The sequence below is a fragment of the Gymnogyps californianus genome, chromosome 6 (assembly GCF_018139145.2).
Source record: "Gymnogyps californianus isolate 813 chromosome 6, ASM1813914v2, whole genome shotgun sequence".
Lineage (NCBI taxonomy): Eukaryota > Metazoa > Chordata > Aves > Accipitriformes > Cathartidae > Gymnogyps > Gymnogyps californianus.
Window position 1 is genome coordinate 983,510 of NC_059476.1, and position 10,376 is coordinate 993,885.

The following is a 10,376-nucleotide window of genomic DNA, read 5'->3' on the forward strand; positions in this document are numbered from 1 at the left end:
TACCTTCAAACTCTGTTCTGAAGATGCATCTGTTGTTTTAACAAATCCTTGCATCTTTTGCTCCCTATCTTCCACTCATGATTTGGAGATTTATGTGTACATCTATTTCTATGTAGACGTTCCTTCCCAGGAGGTACATCTACTCTTGAGCTGACTAACACCAAGCAGTGTTACCAGTGTTTGTTGATTGACATAGAAATATAAGCAGAAGAAAAATATTCATGCCTGTATAATATTCTTCAGTGTCAAATGCAGTTGTCTCATTTTTAAATGACAGTAATGATATTTTTAGCAGAAGTACCTATTTTTCTTTAGTTTCACATGTTTATTCATAACACTGAGTTTATCAGCAACTTTTTGCCCCCCTCATATAACTGTTACTGCTCTTAGAGTAAAATACAGCCAAACATTTCTGACAGCATCAGGGGGATGGAAAGCAGTTACTATGTTGAGATGGACAACTAAAGCGGACCTGTTACTGATGCCCAGCCCCTTGCCAATACCAATAAATAGACCAATGCCAATGAATAAGCGTCTTGCTTGTTGGGAGCCAGTTTGGATTTTTCAAAAGCATGCAGTGCTGGTGTAAGTCTGCTCCTGTTGAGTATCTCGGCTCTCCAGCCTCTAGCTTTAGCTGATGGAAGAAATTTCTTCCATCTTTTTCTTCCACATGAACTCTGCACGCACAGAAAATGCCCAGCTTCTTATCTAGGAAAGGGAATGCATCGTGGGCCACGAAGATCATTTGCTCTCCACTCCTGATGTTCCTCATGAGAGGATGCTAGAGACACTGGAGAGCAAATACAAGCCATGCTGTAAGGCCAGCCCCTGTCCCCAAGGCCTAATTCATTTCCTTGCCATACATGCCTCTCTCTAGTGCCAGATATAGATGGTGATAATGGAGTGAAACCAGAAAAAATGTTTAACACCTATAGTTTCCTTCTCCCTAGCAAAATCCAGACTTTCCATCGAGATTATGGAGTCTCAGCTCCCCTAGGCTGTCAATGGCATAGGCTCTACCCGAAGACGACATCAGCCCAGCACGAACTACTTGCACCCACATTGGTGGGTGCACCAGGTATGGCATTATCTCATTCTGCTATCCCCAAGGCATTTCTGGTGCTTTCACACAGTAAAGCAGTATTCACAGCATAGACCATTAATAGAAGGGCAACGGGGACTCCCCAACCTCAGCTTAACTTTGAGAAGGAAAAAAAAAAAAAATCCTCACACTGTATTTCTCATAATGGTATGTATTTTGCAAGTAAAGGAGGGGAAAAAAAGAGTTTTACACTAAGAGCTTTTTCCCAAATTTTTACAAGTCCTTTACCAAGCCTCACATTACACAGCAGCAGAGCTCACTCCGGCTGCCTGCGGGTGTTCTCAAGGTTTTATTCATCTTCCCGCTCTCCTGTGGGTTTGGATGTGCCATCTCTGTCAATATGTCATGGTTTAACCCCAGCCAGCAGCTAAGCACCATGCAGCTGCTTCCCCCTTCTCCTTCCCAGTGGGATGGCAAAGAGGATCAGGAAAAAAAAAGGTAAAACTCATGGGCTGAGATAAGAACAGTTTAATAACTAAAGTAAAATAAAATATAATACTAACTAATAATAATAATAATATTATAATAATAATTGTAATGAAAAGGAATAGAACAAAAAAAAAAAAAAAGAGAGAAATAAAACCCAAGAAAAGACAAGTGATGCACAATGCAGTTGCTCACCACCCGCTGACCGATGCCCCAGCAGCGATCCGCCCCTCCTGGCCAACTCCCCCCAGTTTATATACTGGGCATGACGTTCTATGGTACGGAATATCCCTTTGGCTAGTTGGGGTCAGCTGTCCTGGCCATGCTCCCTCCCAGCTTCTTGCACACCTGCTTGCTGGCAGAGCATGGGAAACTGAAAATCCTTAAGATAAGCGCGACTTAGCAACAACTAAAACATCAGCATGTTATGAACATTATTCTCACACTAAATCTAAAACACAGCACTGTACCAGCTACTAAGAAGAAAATTAACTCTATCCCAGCCGAAACCAAGACACAATACCAAATTGATTCTGGCCATCTACTGCCATCCTGCTGGTTACTGGGCACTTCTGAAGAAAGTCAGTTCACACACTTCCCTATTTCAGATTTTCCCTTTGAACAAACAAAATAATAATAAAAAACCCCAAAACCAACTTTGAGAGAAAAAGAGCGTAGTTATATTTTTCTGCTCCTACTCTTGATGATGAGTCTGACACCCAAACTCAGTTACTCTCCCCATCCTCTGTGCTGTCTGCTTTGCTTGGCTTGGGCAGTTCCAACATCCTTACCCACCACTTACTTCATGCGGGACAACTCCAGGACTGCATCAAGCATTCCTCTCTTTTCCATTCCTCTGCAAATCTGTGATATATCCCATTTTCTGGGTTGCTTGCTTCTTCACTATGTTTTTGCTTAATTTGTGATGATAAAACCTTATCAGGCCAAAACCATAAGCCAGTCTTAAGTGACACACAGATATTTTAGTAAGACGGAAAGAAAAAAAAAATCCAAAAGCAACAAAATCACCTCTGTTTAGGAAGAGCTGCCTGACAGAGCTTCCTCAGGCCCCCCCCTGCCCAGCTCTGCCTAAAACCAGGTCAGCACTTCTCAGCCTGCTGGGCCAACTGATGGTGTAATGACAGGCACCTGTGAGCAAACAACTAGGTTTTTTAACTCCTGCTAAGCTTGAATGTATTCTAAGGGAAGTAAAACATAACGAGATTTCTGTTCCACTACAAGCTGGCAAACCAGCAAAGTTCAAAGCTTTGGCAGTGATGGGTTTTGTCGCTATAAATCGTATAAACTGGTATCAGCAACATGTGGAATTGGAATTTCTGCATGTGCAAATCCAGGAACCAGCCACGTGTTCAGGAAAGCTTGGGAAAAGCAGAGAAAACTAAACTGAAATACCTCCCTTTGTTTCAAAAGCTTGTTTTGATTTTTCTCTAACTGTGCTGCTAAATGTTGCTATCTGTGATCTCGGGAGATAAAAATCAGCCATTACTATACTTTCTAAAGTGAACTAGTCATTCTCAACGCCTAACCCATGGTTATTTGAGCTGCTCAACAATGAATGCCAAATGAATTTACAGTCTGTTTTATGGAGCAGGAAAAAATAAGCTGGGAGGTGAAAAGGACAGAAGCAGAATAGCCCAGTGTCTCACGGGGTAATAAGTGCAGCGAGCCCCTCCCTGCCCCCTTCACAACCTCTGTGAGCAAAGCTGAACAGCACCTGATAATGCCTTGCATAAAATACTGAGAAAAAAGAAGACACAAGTAAAAGGTGAAAGTGGCAAACCGTATAATGAATCCTTCTGCAAGCAACATAAATAATAAATCATTCACCCTGGCGTGACCAGACTGCCTTAGCTCTCCAGGTCCAGAACCTGCAGGCACCCACCGGAGTGAAGGGAAGTCTCCCATGGCTCCTGGCAGTGCTCTGAGTTACGGCCATTGCGAGCCAACATCTTTGTGGAAATATCAGATGTTTGTTTACAAAAACAAAATCCATAATGCTTCCTTCAAGGACAACTGGTAAAACAGATAGCTTATGCAGTAAAAAGTTGTGAGCCACCAGTAAAGTAATTTTTTAAGTAGCCACTCAAAACACTAGAAATCCCCAAACTGCTTTGATTGGAGAGAAAAGGCTTTTAACAACTGCAAGCATTATCTGAGATAAAATGGATTAATATCGACCGTTAAGTCACTGTATTTTCCATTTACTTATTATTACTACAGATCAAGCTAATAAATTTTCCTTTAAGACCCTTTGCATTTTTACTTTACTTACTTCATGCAAATATTTCCTTTGCCTGTAGCTTCCTTTGACCTTCCTTTGAATGGACACTAGAGATCTTGAAACTTCCAGTGATCATCACACAAGTCACAGCAGCAAGACCTGACTCACTCTCACATAACGTTTACTGTCAGCAAGCTTCAACGTGCTCAGTATCTTACCCCCATTTTCCAGACAGGGAAAGGCTTTGTGGAAAGTGGGTGGAAGAGCTGAGCAATGAGTGCGGTCGCCTGCGCTCCTGGCACCTGCGTGTTCACAGCCACGTACTCCGCGTTCTGCTCATTCTCCCTTAGACATTAATGCGTACTCCAACTATTTTTTGTTGAACTGAACCATACATATAATTGGCCTTCCCATCCAACATTTCCCAGGGGAATACTATCAGGACAATCTGGCCTTACCTAGCACGCAAGAAGTAATTATGATATTAGACAATAATGAAATAATGCATTGTGATTAATCATTTTATTTTCCTAACAACACAAGCAACATGTAAAGATAAAAATGCCAACAAGCGTCTCATAAATCACTATGAATATTTACTGCTATGGACCAAATACTCAGTACTTGCTAGCTCCTGTCTTTGAACCAGGGCAAAATTCAGGTATCACGTTGTGGTACACAAACCTCTGCAATTCTCCAAAGTGACAAAGCCTGTGGCTATAAATTACTGTCTACTTCAACATACAAACATGACCATATCAACTATATTTAGGGAATGGTTTTTTCCTATTTATGTGAAAATCTGAAACTTAGCCTTTGAGGTAAAGAAAAATCTGTGCTTTGGATGGTTATATTAGATTTCTACTATGCCTTCAAGTTTCTCATTAACTTTCTTTGCCAATACTTCTTTTCAGATAGAGTAAGAAAATATCACATACAAGAATGAACCCTGTATCTATAAAAAGCCAACATTATGGAACATTTTGATGGAACTTAAAAATCTAGTGTTATCCTGTGGTGTGAGCACCAGTTACTGGTTGGAAAACACCTTCTGATTTAGTTTTATCCAAAAGGAATCCAGATTGTGGATGCTGAGACCATACCATCATGCAAACCAAAGCGCCAATGGGTATCATCAAGAGATTTGCTTTAAAAGCACTGTCTCAACCAAACTAGACACATTCTTATTACAAACCATGGCTCAAATTCATTTGTTATGGAGGCAGCTAGAAAAGTAATCCAATATCAAATGAATCAAATCATTATTTTAGTATAGAATTAGTTAAAATGCAAAATATAGCAAAAACTTTTCAGGAGGGCCATGGGAATATTGTTGTAAGAGTCCTGCTAGAAGCTAGTGCAAATCAGTAAATCTTCAGACACTTTAGATATTTAGCAAAGTTCTCCCTCTGGGCATATCCTGAGTCCCTGAAGTCAGTAAGATTTCTGACATTGACTCAGTGGCATCAGAATCAGGCCTTTTGTGTGCAATTTCTTTTTTAATTAAACACCATTAATATGGAGTTTGTTTCAGATTTACATCCCAGCAAAATACAGTATGTGCCATCTGGAGTTCATTAATGCTGTCCTTTACCTACCGTACGTGTCAGGGGACACATCTATTATGCAACTAAGGGTCATGCAAGACAAAACAGAGCAGTCAGCAAAAAGATGAGAAGTCTTTTTGGTATTAAAAGCCCAAGTTGAATCAATTACGTCTATACTGATTTTCAAAGGGTTGAAATAGAGGAATCAGGATTGCCACAGACTGATGGCCAGTCTGAACAGCATCTCGCATGCCCCAGCAGTCTTGCACAGCTAACAGTTTGCTCCGCAATCAATACCAAGCTACTTCAAGTGGAATAAATTCTGGCTATGAACTATGACAAAATCAGCCTTGTGCAATATCCAACATCATTTGGACAGCAGCTTTCCAGACCAGATGCAGGTTTCAGTTAGTCCTGGGACATCTCATCCCATTTTGTCTGGGAAAGTTCAGGGGGCATTGCCCTCCTTCGAAACCCAGACCCGCAGCCAGCCTCGCCAAGCAGCCAGGCCTCCCAGCTGTGGTATGAAATGGCAGCTGAGCCTGGAAACAACAACAGGAGAAAACGAGAACCCAGAAACATTAGTTAAAAGGGTAGAAAATACACATTCTGCATCTTAAATTGACTCTTCTTTTCACCTGAGCTCCATGAAAAATAAGGTCCCCGTTTGCACATGACCTTGTCAAGGTCAAACGACCGTGGCACTGGTGGAATAACTCGAAAAAGCAGCACAACAGGATATCTATTGGGCTTAAAGAAAGACAACACTCCACACCCTGCCTCTTGCGTGTGTGTTTGAGGAAACAAATTTTGTCCTCCAGTCATTTTCTCAAGCCTTTCCGAACTACTTCTCCTCAGACACTGCCTCTGCTTTAATGCAGTACAAAAGGGAGGGTCATGCTGGAGGATATAGCAAGCTACACAGATGAAATTTATTGAACCTACAGCTTGATTCTGCATCATCAGTGAATAACAAGTCCCTAATCACGTGTTCCTGGAAATAATGACTTGTGGATTTGCAACCGAAGAGTTTTTTAAAAATCTACAAGGATGTCATTCTCCATTAGAATAATTTCTACAGAACTATATTAAATTCCTGAGATCTTTTGCGGTTTTAAGTCTATTTCACTACAGAGCACTTGGCTGTAAGTGCCAAAGGAAAATCAGGGAATTACCGTTCTTGGTTAGACGACTCATAGAAATTGCTTAGTATTTGCCACCAATAATAGCCAACACTTGATGCTGTATGGACAAGTAATCTCCCCTTTTCCTTCGCATGCAGATAAATGCTACTGGCCAGTTGTGGTCAAATAAAGATAGAATTACAGGAATGATTAAATTTGGAAGTCTGAAGTATTGGCTAATATTTGGCTGCTTTTACCATAACATGTATTAGTACAAATGCTGTTATCTGTCTTAAAATTACTCAGTCCTGTTAGAGTCTCACAACCAGAGTAGTTGGATGGAATAGCTTTGTGTTCAAATCCTACATCCCAGTCAATTGGTTTGTGTAAAATTTTTAGAACCTTCTTTTTTTTTTATTTCTCCATTTAAGCTGAACCTCTGCTGTTATACATGAAGAACTGCACCGCAGAAGGTGATAAACTTAGAAGACAGATGTTTTAAAGGAAAGTGTTAAAAAAGATCATTATTTAAAGGCCCTCACTTGTTAACATTCATTTGCTGACACTATTTTGAATTTGAGCCATCTGCAATAAAAGGTAATATTTTAGAGATGCATTTTGGGGGGAAAAAAAAAAGAAGTGAAGCAAAGTTTTATTCTTCATATAAATTGACAGTGCACTTGGAAACTTTCTGAAACTTCACCAAGTAGGAGGTGTTGACAACTGTCACTTTCAGAGCATATAATAAGGGAAAGATTTATAGGCACACAGTTCCACAAATATATTCAGGACTAGTATTTTTCAAGACAACCAATGGGCCTTAAGCATATTAAAAGTCATCTTAAAATGGGATGCTGTTTTTTCCATCAGGGCCCTAGTGACAAATGCAACTTCCTCTAGTCAAGGCGTTCTTGTATCCTCATACCAGTGCCTTTTAATTCACCACTACAAAACCTAAACTTTCTACCAGCCTGATATTTCCAGGTGCAGAACAAGCAGTTACTAGTCAGAAAGCTGACGAGCCAATACAAAATAGAAAGCCCACTGCAGAAGTAAAGCATTAAGACAGCCCCGACACCAAACTTTCCATTTCTGAGCATACTTTAAGCACCCACCATGCACTTAAACATACAGAAAAGAGCAGAAGCGTAGAATAGGTCGTAGGTGAAGAACGCTGTATGTCAGCTGAGAGCTGCGAGCCTAGACTGACAGCAGTGAATGTCTCCTGCCAGTAAATTATTATTTTATACTATACACATTTCTCTGGAAGTATCATGATGTGAGAAATAACAGAAAAAAGTCAATCTGACTCCAATGTATTTGTTTTCTAATTTCTGTCTGCATTTTAAACAGCCACATTAACTGAAAGGAAAAGAAATCTTGATGAGATAAATGACATTTAAAAACACCAAGGGAGCAAGCAGCTGGAAAAAAAAATGAACTTCTTTTAATCTAACAGGTTAAAGAGCACAGAATAGGAAGCAGTTCTCAAGATACGCAGTATGTGCATTGGAGTTCAGAAAATAGGAAATGTCCAAATCAGTTACTCAGTGAGCACAGAAACCAGATTACTTTGTTACAGTAATTCATCATAACTTATATTACCCTGAAACACCAACACTTACAGCTGCAGAGGAGATTTATCAACAATTACAGGCCCTGACATTTCAACTCAATCACATATGACGGAGACTCTATGAAGATCCTGACGAATAAACGGAGCAGGAAGGTGCAGCCCGCTTAACCAATGAAAGGCAGAGACATTACCTTCGATGGGCTTGCTGGCATCCTAAAGCAAAGCTGTTGCAAATTAGAGCTACGTTTATTAACCACACCAAAGAGAAACTAGGTATTAAGGGGGGAGAAAAATCCCAAACATAGAATGCAAAACAGGACATTTGAAAATGGATTATACAAAACCTTTAGGTAGTAGATGATTCATGTGTCACATATAGAGATATATATAGCACACACTATGTACATATTTATATATGCATAAACACATATAGGAACTAACCTCACAGGCATGCTCCATCATGATGCACACTGCTTGTCTGCTTTACCTGAGGATAGTACCATTCCTTGTATGCAGTGCACTTCATTTTAAAACCTGTAGGCTGTTCCTAGCAGACAGATTTAAAAGGATTTTTACGATTCACGCTGCAAAAGGCTAAAAAAAAATAATCCATGCCTGCTGCATAAGATTATATTTTCCATCTCTATCCTCTGAATAGTGGAATCGGATGAGAAATGATTCATCAATCAGTCCGGGGAAGCATTTAGAGGACAGAGAAGAAAAAGAAAAAAAAAATTAAAAAATCAACCATACAGTAAAATCTGCTCACCATGTACACACCCCCAAAGTGAAGAATCAGACCAGCCTAACTGAGGAGAAGCTAACGATGAATTTCACAAGAAGGCTGCAGTTGCTGGGTGATGCACTGTAAATCCTGCTCCCTCCGGGGAGAATGAGCTCATTGCGAAGATCCAGCAGCCGCCCCTCAGCCATTGCAGTGTCACTGCAGCTTGCAGCTGAGTGCAGGCACGTCATCACACGAGCTCCCTGAAAACTGAAAGCCCTCCCTTTCAGAAATCTAAGTCAAGCATGCTGGTATAAAACCAGCTCACCTCCAACGCAGACTGAGGTCCCCTTGTACCTGGATGCTGCTAGAAGGACTTGCATTTTCAGTTTAATTATTAAGCCAAAGATTTGCATCCAGCACAGACTGAATCTGAACTGAACTCCTCCTGAAGCAGGGGCTAAATTACTGAAAAGGGCAGAGAAGATTTGAAGGATATTCGGATTTAGAAATAGCTAGCAGCCTTTGCGCTTGCTCCTAGCAAAGGAGATGGAATCAAGTTATATGGAAATCCTTACATGTGTAAGCGCAGGGCCAGGCATCGGAGCTTCTCTCTTACAGGAATGTCATTACCGAATGACCCCATGCTCTGAAATTATATGGAAATAGTAATACGGTGGAAAAAAGGCTGGTGTCTTTACAAACTCCTGTAAGGTATGATTTGGGAATTAAAGCACTGCAGATATGGAAAGCATGTCTTTAACCCCTAGCTTGCTGTCTCTCACTACTTTTCATAGCTGAAAAATTACTCATTTTCAATATTCATACTCACCACACTGAAAATTCCCCTTTACATCAGAACTGAATAACAAATACAGATAAAATGAATGTATTTGGTTACAAGATACTCGTAACAGCCCCACACTGCAAAATTATCTAGAAGTAAAGAGGATATGGGGCCTATTTATTTGTTTTTCATATCTTCCTGACAGGGAAGACTGGGAACCGTTCCCAGTGCATGTCAGTGAACTGCTGACAGGCAAGACAGAGTGATCTGAGCACAGGACTGGAAAGCAGAAACCTACCCTGAAGCGTATCTTCAGTTTTTAGAAAGGAGGCTGTGGGTTTTTTTTCCCCTTGAACAATACCTAAATATCTGCAATGTTCCATTTAAATATCTGGTTTTCCTCGAGCCCAAAGCCCCCGACTCTGTGCAGCACCTGAATGCAAAGCCAAGAAACATATGCGACTTCTAACCAGATTCCTATAAACTTGTTCCTATTTTTGTGGTTAACCACTGCTGTATTTCTCATGCCCTCTCCCCCTGCCCTGCAGTTTAATTACCCTTTGACAAAAGGACATGTAGTGGCACTTTGAGAAAACCACTAGAACAAAATTTCTATTTACTTCACAGAAACACCTAGAAAGACAAAACTATGACAAAATTTCCAGTGACAGGAAGCTGCAAGAACAGTATCTCTTTGGTTTTTGCTATCAAAGTCATAGACTCAAAATTTTCCTTTTTTCTGTCCATCCATACTGTGCATGGTGTGAAACAGTAGTATTACTCACAGACACGGACTCCTCATTTGCAGGGGTGGTTTTTCCTAAGCCCCAGTCCTGGCTGCTTATCTG